At 36.7% G+C, this 12,243-nt stretch overlaps 1 non-coding gene across 1 annotated transcript; it reads left to right on the top strand.

The window, feature by feature from the left end:
• Window positions 1-220: 220 nt before the first annotated feature.
• Window positions 221-385, top strand: LOC113875174. The gene has a single exon (XR_003506184.1). It is a non-coding gene; the product is annotated as a U1 spliceosomal RNA (small nuclear RNA).
• The last annotated feature ends 11,858 nt before the right edge of the window (window positions 386-12,243 follow it).

Here is a 12,243-nt window from a genome sequence, read left to right as displayed (position 1 = left end):
GAAAAAGAAATAAAGGGCATCCAAATTGGAAAGGAAGAAGCAACATAGTCTCTATCTACTGGTGACATATTACTATAGCAAATAGTAAAGACTCCACTAAAACTGTCAGAACTAATACACAAAGTCAGTAAAGTTGCAAGATTCAAAACTACACAAAAGTGATTGCATTACTCTATACTAATAAGTTATTATCAGAATGTGAAATTAAGAAAACAATGCCATACTTACCTGGCAGGGGCGATACCATGGTCATGAAGGTGGTTTCCCCAGGGCAAGGCTCATCTATTGCACTCCAGATATGCTGGCCCCTGCGATTTCTCCAAGTGTGGGAAACTGGACTGCATAATTTGTTGTAGTGGGGGGACTGCATTGGTGTTTTCCTGTGAAGGAAAAAAAAAAAAAGAAAAGTATCCTGTTACAATTGTGTCAAAAAGAGTAAAATACTCAGAATAGTTAACCAAGGAAGTGAAAGATTTCTACACTGACAACTATAAGATATTGATAAAGGAAAATTGAAGAATACACAAATAAATGGAAAGATATCCCAGGTTTATGGATGAGAAAAATTAATATATTAAATTGTCCATACCATTCAAAGCAACCTACAGGTTCAATGCAATTTCTATCAAAATTCCAATGGCATTTTTCACAGAAACAGAATAAATAATCCTAAAATTTATAGAGAATCACAAGAGATTGCAAAAAGCCAAAGCAATCCTGAGGGGTGGAGGCGGGGTGGGGGAAACAAAGCCAGAAGCATTATACTCCCTGATTTCAAACTACATAACAAAGTTATAATAATCAGAACAATCACATTCCCATCAAATTTTAAAATTCATTTTTATTTTTTCCCAATCTGATAAGCAAAAAGTTCTCAATATATCTTAATTTGCATTTACAAATAACTAAAAAAATAAAATAGCTAGTAAAATTTAGGGGAAAAAAGTATACTACTGGCTTCAAAACAGATATATATACATATATACATATATATATCCCAACACAATGTAGTAGAGCCCAGAAGTAAATTAAGTGCCTATATATGCATGGGTTTATTAAAAATTTGCTAAGTCATGTCCGACTCTTTGCAACCCCATGGACTGTAGCCCACCAGGCTCCTCTGTTTGGAATTTTCCAGCAAGAATAGTGGAGTGTGTTGCCATTTCCTTCTCTAGGAACCAAGCATACACAATGGGGAAAGAATAATCTCATCAAAAAATGGTGACAGGAAAACTGGATAGTCACATGCAAAAGAATGAATCTAGACTACTCTCTTACACCATACACAACAATTAAATCTGAATGGATTAAAGAATTCAATGTAACACATGAAACCATAAAACCCTGTTGAAAACATGGACATTAAACCTCCTAGAGGGAATTCCCTGGTGGTCCAGTGGTTAGGACCCTGAACTCTCACTAGCAAGAGTCTGGGATGGATACCTGGTCAGGGAAATAAGATCTCACAAGCTATATGATGTGGCCAAATAAGTAAACAAACAAAAAAGTTCCTGGACATCAGTCTTGGGGTGATTTATAGATTTGACACACAAAGCAAATGTAACAAAAGCAAAATAAACACAAGGAACTACATCAGGCTAAAACATTTTCACAACAAAGGAAACCATCAACAAAATGAATGGGAAAAATATTTGCAAATCATATATTTGATAAGACATCAATATCTGAAATATACAAAGAAATAATACAACTCAGTGGGAAAAAAAATCTAATAAGTGGGCAGAATATTTGAATACACATTTTTCCCAAGGAGACATAAATATTGCCAATTTTGCCAATGAAAAGATGCTCAACATCACTAATCACTGGTGAAATGCAAACCAGAAACACAATAAGAAATTACTTTACACCTGTTAGAAAAACTTATCAAAAAGACAAGAAATAACAAGCATCATCAAGGATGTGGAGGAAAGGGAACGCCTGTGCACTGTTGGTGGGAATGCAAATTGGTACAGCCACTATGGAAAACATTATGGAGATTCCTCAAAAAATTTAAAATGGAACAGTCATACCACCAATTCCACCTTTGGGTATTTATTTAAAGAAAAGGAAACCACTAATGTGAAAAGATACCATTGCAGTATTATTTGCTAAAGCCAAGATATGACAAAACCTAAAGTGTTGAAGTTCATCGATGGATGAACAGATGGAGAAAAGGTGACCATAAAATATAGAGCCATAAAAAGGAAATCTCGCCATTTGCAACAACACGAATGGAACTTGAGGGTATTATGCTATGAGAAATAAATCAAAGAAAGACAAATACTGTATGATCTCACTTATATAGTGGAATCTAAAAAACAGTATTAAAACAAAACTGAGATTACAGATACAGAGAAAAGACTGGTAGTTGCTGAACTGGCAGGGGGAGGAGGGGTGAGCAAGGCAGGTGAGCAGAATGGGTGAAGGGGGCCAAAGGTACACATTTCTTGTTATAAAATCAATAAGTTATGGAGACATAATATATAGCATGGTAACTATCATTAATAATACTGCATTATGTGTTTGACAGTTGCTAAAAGTATAAATGTTAAGAGTTTTCATGACAAGAAAATTAATCAAGTAACTATATATGGTGGCAGATGTAAACTAGACTTATAGTAGTGATCATTTTGCAATGTATACAAATAGTCAATCATTACATTTTATACCTGAAATATAATGTTATATGTCCATTATACCTCAAAAAAAAAAAAAAAAAAAAACACAACAATCCATTGGTAACAATCAAAATGATACTAAGGTCTCACATTGGGGTCTCTTTACATACAGAAGATATGTCACTACCAAGATGCTCATGGCTCTCCTGGGACTGTGGGACCCCAACTTCCTCTACTCTTTGCTCTTTTGATATTAAGCTTCAGAAAAGGAAACGAGTTCTTCACTGCAACTTCATACACTTCTGATACAGACTTTGGTGACTTGGCCTTTTTGCATGTTTTTGAGACTTTCAGAATGTGATTATGGTTAGTAATCAAGTTGTGAAAGAAACATTAGAGCAATCCACACATTTGGCTTAAATGGTAGATATCACATAAGATGACAGTGACACCAGGCAAAGTGGCAAATCCAGGGTTGTGATGATAAAGAAAACTTTCCATCAATTTGGGGAGAAGACACAGATGCATGAAAACACTGAACAAAACAGCATATTGGGGTTCAATCTAATGGAAGTGAATAAATTTAAGTATTAAAAGTATTATTTATTAAATTACTTCACTCTGAGTTAGAGTAGAGATATACATAAACACTGGAGTTGTCATCTCTTTAAGGGGATTTCAGTTAAGTTCTATTAAGCAGAGGCTTACATTTCTTTTCTATATAAAGGTCCCATGCAGATAAAATAAGACATGTCTCCCATTAAGGTTTCAGTTCAGTTCAGTTCAGTCGCTCAGTAGTGTCTGACTCCTTGTGACCCCATGGACTGCAGCACATCAGGATTCCCTCTCCATCACCACCTCCCAATGCTTGCGCAAGCTCATGTCCATTGAGTCAGTGATGCCATCCAGCCATCTCATCTTCTGTCATCCCCTTCTCCTCCTGCCTTCAGTCTTTCCCAATGAGTCAGCTCTTCACATCAGGTGGGCAAAGTATTGGAGCTTCACCTTCAGCATCAGTTCTTCCAATGAATATTCAGGACTCATTTCCTTTGAGATTGACTGGTTGAATCTCCATGCTGTCCAAGGAACTCTCAAAAGTCTTCTCCAATACCACAGTTCAAAAGCATCAATTCTTTGGCACTCAGTGTTCTTTATAGTCCAACTGTCACATCCATATGTGACTACTGAAAAAACCATAGCCTTGACTAGATGGACATTTGTTGGCAAAGTAATGTCTCTGCTTTTTAATATGCTATCTAAGTTGGTCATCGCTTTTCTTCCAAGGAGCAAGCATCTTTTAATTTCGTGGCTGCAGTCACCATCAGCACTGATTTTGGAGCCCCCCAAAATAAGGTCTCTCACTATTTTTTAATATTAAAAAAGTTTCCCCATCTATTTGCCATGAAGTGATGGAACCAGATGCCATGATCTTAGTTTTCTGAATGTTGAGTTTTAAGCCAACTTTTTCACTCCCCTCTTTCACTTTCATCAAGAGGCTCTTCAGTTCTTTGCTTTCTGCCATAAGGGTGGTGTCATCTGCATATCTGAGGTTATTGATATTTCTCCTGGCAATCTTGATTCCAGCTTGTGTTTCATCCAGCCTGGCATTTCACATGATGTACTCTGCATATAAGTTAAATAAGCAGGGTGACAATATGCAGCCTTGATGTACTCCTTTCTCGATTTGGAACCAGTCTGTTGTTCCATGTCCATTTCTGACTGTTGCTTCTTGACCTGCATACAGATTTCTCAGGAGGCAGGTAAGGTGGTCTGGTATTCACATCTCTTTCAGAATTTTCCACAGTTTATTGTGATCCACACAGTCAAAGGCTTTGGTATAGTCAATAAAGCAGAAGTAGATGTTTTTCTGGAACTCTCTTGCTTTTTTGATGATTCAGTGGATATTGGCAACTTGATTTCTGGTTCCTCTGTCTTTTCCAAATCCAACTTGAACAACTGGAAGTTCACAGTTCACATCCTGCTGAAGCCTAGCTTGGAGAATTTTGAGCATTATTTTGCTAGCATGTGAGATGAGTGCAATTGTGTGGTAGTTTGAACATTCTTTGGCATTGCCTTTCTTTGGGATTGGAATGAAAACTGACCTTTTCCAGTCTTGTGGCCATTGTTGAGTTTCCAAATGTGCTGGCATATTGAGCGCAACACTTTCACAGCATCATCTTTTAGGATTTGAAATAGCTCAACCAGAACCCATCACCTCCACTAGCCTTATTGATGAAAGTGGTTATGCAGAGAAAAATTACATGCTGGGATATGGTACATTTTTTTTCACAGTTATGAAATTAGTAATCCAATGGCATTATCCAGGCTTATGAAAATAAGAATCACTCTTTCATGATATTTTCAGTTACTTTCAAAAACTAATTAACTTTAGGAAAATTTTGTGGCAAATTATTGATAACTTCTGATCAATGAAATATATTTTCTCCATAATGATATTCACCAAAATTACTGTCTGTTGTGACCTGAATTGTATCCCTGCAGAAATTCATGTTGAAGCCCTAATCACCCCACCCCCATATCTTAGAATGTAATCCTATTTGTAGAAAGGGTCCTGAAAAAGCTAATTAAATGAAAATAATGCCATTGGGATGGGCTGAACACACTATGACTGGTGTCCTTAAAAGAAGAGAAAATTTGAATACAAACATTGACAAAGTGCTGATGAAGTGAGGTCACAAGGGAAAGATGGCCACGTAAAAGCCAGGAGAAAGACCTGAAACAGTTACTTCCCTCTTGGTTCTTGAAAAGAACCGACCGGCTGACACCTCAGTCTCAGACTTCTAGCCTCCAGAACTATGAGAACATAAGTTTCTGTTGTTGAGGCCACCCCAAGTCTGTGGCACTCTGTTAAGCCATTTGAAGCTCTAGCAAGGGAATACACTCTCTTTACTTCATTCTACTGTAATCTTCATTATGACTCTGAAGTGACAGGTTAAAGGGTGTAGGGAGCATTACGTCTTATTGCTCATTATATTCTCTCTATATAAGTCCACCATATCAGATAACAAAATACTGAGGGCCCATAGTTTTCCATGTACCAAGTCATTTAAGCCTTACATGCATAATCATAAAAGGTAATTTCTATGATTATTCTAATCATGTAGATAAGAAAACTTAGATAGTAAGTTAAGCACCCTGACAAAATCCCAATAGGAAGTAGAACTCAAACTCAGGGGTTAGATTCTGAAGTTTGTGTTCTTAAGTCTTTCCCAGGAACATGCACTTTTCTAAGCATCACTTTGAGTTGTGAAGAAAAGCTGTATTTGAGGTAATGCCCATATGTTAACTACTCATATAATTTCTACATGAATGGAAGGTAAAATCCAAAAAATGACTATAGACGTATTTTCATTCTTGAAGAGGTAGTCCTCTTCTCCTCCTTTGAATGGATGGAATTTTGTGACTTGGCCCAATGAATTGTTTGTTGTCATTTAGTTGTGTCTGAGTCTTTTGTGACCCCTTGTATGGTAGTTCACCATTCCTCAGTCCATGGAATTCTCCAGAAAAGAATATTGGAGTGGATTGCCATTTCCTTCTCCAGGGGATCTTCCTGGCCCAGGGATGGAACCTGTGTCTCTGGCATTGGCAGGCGGATTCTTTACTACTGAGTCACCAGGGAAGCCCTGCCCCAATAAATATTAATAGAAGGTAGTAAAATTGATGCTGCAAAAACTCCATGACCAGATCATAAAAAATTACATTGTCCTCCACCTGTCAGTCTCTTGATATGCTTATCCTTGAATATGGAATTAACTATATTCATTCCTACTACTGGGTTCCAGTGGTAAGTGAAAATGTAGAACCCCTGTTGAAAAAATATAGAGAAATTTAACATAATAACAATAGAGCATTTGACCAGAGGTGGGAAGGCCTTTCTAATAGGTACACAGGCTGCATGCCTAAGAAACTGGTCCTGCTGGGAATTCAGCCACAGTTGGCTAGAGTATAACTCTAACAAATTAACACATATATACTTATGTCTAAAAATGTTGACTTTTAATTTTAATTGTATGTGTATGGCAGAGAGGAGGTTACCATAAATACATATATACTGTATGTTTTCTCATCTACTGCTCAACCTGTTTACCTTAGGTCAGGAGTTTAATATTTTTCAGAATTCTGAGCACTTGCCAAAGGTTTCCGACAATAAACACATCCTATTTGCCAACAAACAGTAGATATTCCTTTATGATTCATAATAGTCTTTGACTTCCCTCATTTATAAAACAGGAATCAAGAATTTTCTTTTTCAAATGAAGTATAGATATCTTATTTCAAAAATCTGTTAATTATACATGAAGTAAATCAAACTCATATTTTACAAATTTACTTAAAAAGATAATGTACATTGGCTATGTAATCTTGACTTCTCCAGAAGATGACATCTACTAGAAATCTTTTCTTTCTAAACTATGAATTATAAAATTGGAGGATTTATTAGGAATGATGTCAGCCTCATGGTAGCATAAGTCATTCCTCTTTTTTTTTTTTTTACCTCTCCTTTTTAAAAACAACTAACCAGATACTCATAACCAAACAAAAGTACCTCTGTACTTTATGCCAAGGGAGCCAGGTTTCTAGCCCACAAGAGCATCCCCAAATAAACAAACAAGAATTTGGTAAGGGCTGTGGATCCAAGGGATTCAGGGAACCTGCTCCACACTCCACTGGACTTGATTAGGAGGAAAAAAAAAAAAATAATTGGAGAGTGTACAACTGGGCAGATACCCATGGAGAAAGAATTTATAAAAAGCATAGCCTGCTAGAGGCGAGATTCTAACACTCCATCGAATCAGGACAGAGGTAAGTTTGGACATAGAAGAGAGGGAGACTCACGCCACCCTGCTTCCACCTCAGAGCTACACCGCAGGGACTAAACTTTTGGCTGCTGTAATGGTGACCTCTCCTGCAAAGGAGGTGGGAAGCAAAAGTTGTGAGTGATTGCTCAACCACCCTAGGGGTGAGGCTTACATCTGGAGAAAGCTGTTTGTCTCCAACAGCTCTTGATTTTTGAGGAGGAACCTCTATGACTGGGTAGGGGAAAGAAGGAGAAAGAGAAGGAAACAGATAAGAATATCAAAGGGCATTAAAGGAATATATTCCCTGCTGTTGGCTTCAGGACTTCAGCAGGAAGTCTATCCACAAACCTCTGGGAGTATCCCACTCAAGGATGTCCCTTCCAGGCCTCTGGGTACCCCCAAATCCTCAAGTGCCAAACCCACATTTCCCCCTCCCTCCCACAGCACTCTGTTGCAGGCCCCATTAGCAAACACTTAGAGGGAGCCAGAGTAGACAAAGAGGCTGATCTGATAATAGGCCAGGGAAAAACCACAAACCTGAGCTATAGCTCCACCTTCTGGAATACAAAAGAAAAATTTCTAATAGGCTCTTGAATTTTAAGAAGCAAAAAAAGTCATAAAACCTTAGTTACAGAGGTGTCTGCTACCTAGAAGAAACATATTTCAGCTCTAAAGACACATATAGTTTCAAAATAAAGGATGTTGTTGTTGTTTAGCTGTTAAGTCATGTCTGACTCTTTTTGAGACCCCGTGGACTGGAACCCACCAGGCTCCTCTGCCTATGGGATTTCCCAGGCAAGAATACTGGAATGGGTTGCCATTTTCTTCTCGAGGGGATCTTCCTGACTCAGGGATTAAACCTGTATCTCCTGCACCTTCTGCATCGGCAGGCAGATTCTTTACCCCTGAGCCATCTGGGAAGTCCAAAATAAAGGACAGAAGAAGAAATTTCATTCAAGTAAAAACCAAAATAAAGTGTATATCAGTTCAGTTCAGTTCAGCCACTCAGTCATGTCTGACTCTTTGTGACCCCATGAATCGCAGCACGCCAGGCCTCCCTGTCCATCACCAACTCCCGGAGTTCACTCAGACTCACGTCCATCAAGTCAGTGATGCCATCCAGCCATTTCATCCTCTGTCGTCCCCTTCTCCTCCTGTCCCCAATCCCTCCCAGCATCAGAGTCTTTTCCAATGAGTCAACTCTTCGCACGAGGTGGCCAAAGTACTGGAGTTTCAGCTTCAGCATCATTCCCTCCAAAGAAATCCCAGAGCTGATCTCCTTCAGAATGGACTGGTTGGATCTCCTTGCAGTCCAAGGGACTCTCAAGAGTCTTATCCAACACCACAGTTCAAAAGCATCAATTCTTTGGCGCTCAGCTTTCTTCACAGTCCAACTCTCACATCCATACCTGACCACTGGAAAAACCATAGCCTTGACTAGATGGACCTTTGTTGGCAAAGTAATGTCTCTGCTTTTCAATATGCTATCCAGGTTGGTCATAACTTTTCTTCCAAGAAGTAAGCATCTTTTAATTTCATGGCTGCAGTCACCATCTGCAGTGATTTTGGACCCCCCAAAAATAAAGTCTGACACTGTTTCCACTGTTTTCCCATCTCGTTCCCATGAAGTGATGGGACCAGACGCCATGCTCTTCATTTTCTGAATGTTGAGCTTTAAGCCAACTTTTTCACTCTCCTCTTTCACTTTCATCAAGAGGCTTTTTAATTCGTCTTCACTTTCTGCCATAAGGGTGGTGTCATCTGCATATCTGAGGTTATTGATATTTCTCCCGGCAATCTTGATTCCAGCTTGTGCTTCTTCCAGCCCAGTGTTTCTCATGATGTACTCTGCATATAAGTTAAATAAGCAGGGTGACAATATACAGCCTTGACATACTCCTTTTCCTATTATAGCTCTTCTTATATCAGATAAAATAGACTTGAAGCTGAAAATGGTAACTAAAGACAAAGATCTTTATATAAAGTAAAAGGACTCAATACATTTAGAAGATATAAATATATACATACCCAACATTTGGGCACCTAAGTATCTTAAGCATATAGTAACAAATCTGAAACAAGAATTAGAGAGCAATACAATAATAGTAGATTTCAATACCCTACAGTCAATAGTGGATAGATCATCTGGAAAGAAAATAAAAAAGGAAATGTTGGAATTGACCTATGCTTTAGACTACAGAGACTTAACAGTCATACCAAAATAAATAAATAAATAAAAATGGAAATACAAATTACCAAATCCTATGAGATGTTGCAAAAGCAGTTCTAAGGGGGGATTTCATGGCAAAATATACAACATCAGGAAATAAGAAAGATCTCAACTAAACAACCTAACTTCATACTTCAAGGAATTTAAAAAAGAACAATTTAAGCCCAAAGTTAGCAGATGGAAGGAAATAATAACGATCAGAATGGAAATAAATGAACTAGAGATGAGAAAAACAGTAAAAATGATCAGTGATACTAAGAGTTGGTTTTTCAAAAAGATAAACAACATTGAGAAAACTTTAGCTAGACTATCAAAGAAAAAAAAAGAACACTCAAAATAGAAATTAAAAAGGAAAGTACAACTAATACTACAGAAAACATAGGGTCATAGGAGACTATAGGCATACCTCACAGATATTACAGGTTCAGTTTCAGAAAATTCCAATAAAGCAAATATTACAATAAAGTGAGCCACACAATTTTCTTATTTTCTAACACATATAAAAGGTATGTTACATTATACTGTAGTTTATTAAGTGAGCAATAGCATTATGTCTAAAAATGTGTATAACTTACATAAAAATACTTTACTGCTAAAAATACTTTATTGTTAACCCATCATTTGAAACATCAGCAAGTCTCAATCTTTTTACAATACTAACATCCAAAGATCACTGATTACAGATTACCATAACAAATATAATGATAAAAAAATTGAAATACTGTGAGGATGATCAAAATGTGACACAAGTGAGTCAATGCTATTGCAAAAAAATGGCACTGACAGACTTGTTTGACTGAGAGTCACCACAAACATTTGATTTGTAAAAAATGTAGTATCTGGAAATTCAATAGAGCAAAGGGCAATAAAATGAGGTATGCATGTAACTAGAGCTTCCCAAGTAGTGCCAGTGGTAAAGAACCTGCCTGACAACGTAGGAGATACAAGAGAAGTGGGTTTGATCCCTGAACCAGGAAGATCCCCTAGAGGAGGAAATGGCAAATCACTCCAGTATTCTTGCCTGAAAAATTCCATGGACAGAGAGAGGAGCTTGGCGGGCTACAGTCCATGGGGTCGCAGAGAGTCAGACACAACTGAACATGCACCATCCATGCCTGTACTATGAACAACTGTGTGCCAAAAAATTATATAACCTAGGGAAAAAATGTTATCTACTCCTAGAAACACACAACCCACCAAGACTAAATCAGGAAGATGTAGAAAATCTGGATAGACCAAATAATGAGTAAAGATATTAAACCAGTAATAAAAAATCTGTCAAAACAGAAAAGCCCAGAGCCAGATGGTGTCACTGGTGAATTCTAGCAAACATTTAAAGAAGAATTAATGCCAATGCTTCTCAAATGTTTCCAAAAATTGAAAAAGAGAGACCATTTCCAAACTTGTTCTATTGAATAATCTAGCATTATTCTATTAAAACCAGAGAAGAACACTAAAATCAAATAAAAATTATAGACCAATGTTCCTGATAAAAATAGACAAAAATTTCAACAAAATATTAGCAAACTAAATTTGAGAATACATGAAAAGTGTTACATACTATGACCAAATGGGATTTATCCTTGGGATAAAAGTATGTTGCAACATATACAATTTGATACATAAAATACATTACATTAATAGAATAAAAGATAACAAATGCATGATTATCTCAGTAGATGCAGAAACTGTATTTAACAAATAAAACATCTTTACATGATAAAAATTCCTCAGCAGATAAGGTATAGAAGCGACATATCTCAACATAACAAAGGTTATATACAATAACCTTCAGCACATATACTAAGTGGTGAAATATTGAACTTTTTCTCTAAGATCAGGAACAAGACATGGATTGACACTCTCACACCTGTTATTCAATATAGTACTGCAAGGCCTGCTTAGAGCAATTAGGCAAGACAAAGAAATAAAATGCAACCAAATTGGAAAAGAACAAGTAAAATTGACTTTTGGCAAATGATACAATTTTATATTCAAAAAATTCCAAAGGCGCAACCAAAAATTTATTGGAATTGATTAGTGAATGCATTAAAGTTGGAGAATGTAAAATTAGCATACAGAAATTAATTGTATTTCTATACACTAATAATGAAATGGCTTGAAAAATTTAAAGAAAGTATCTTGTTTACAATATTATCAAAAACAGTAAAGTACCCAGGAATAAATTTAACCAAGGATGTGAAAGATCTGTAAAATGAAATATACAAGACTTTGTTGAAAGAAATCAAAGATGGCACACAGAAAAATGGAAAGACATTGTATGTCTATGGATTGAAAGAATTCACATTATAAAATATCCATACTACCCAAAGCCAATCATAGAAAAAAGAATTCAAAATTTTTATGGGACTAGAAAAGACTCCAAATAACCAAAGCAATTCTGAGCAAGAAGAATAAAGACAGATGTATTCTATGTCCTGATTTCAAACCATACTACAAAATTATATTAATTAAAACAGTATGGCACCGGCAAAAAACTGACACATAAACTACTGGAATAGAATAGAATCAAGACATCCAGTGGGGAAAGGAAAGTCTCTTCCACATATGT

This window comes from Bos indicus x Bos taurus, chromosome 17, assembly GCF_003369695.1.
Source record: "Bos indicus x Bos taurus breed Angus x Brahman F1 hybrid chromosome 17, Bos_hybrid_MaternalHap_v2.0, whole genome shotgun sequence".
Lineage (NCBI taxonomy): Eukaryota > Metazoa > Chordata > Mammalia > Artiodactyla > Bovidae > Bos > Bos indicus x Bos taurus.
This window is presented reverse-complemented; position numbering and strand designations above follow the sequence as displayed.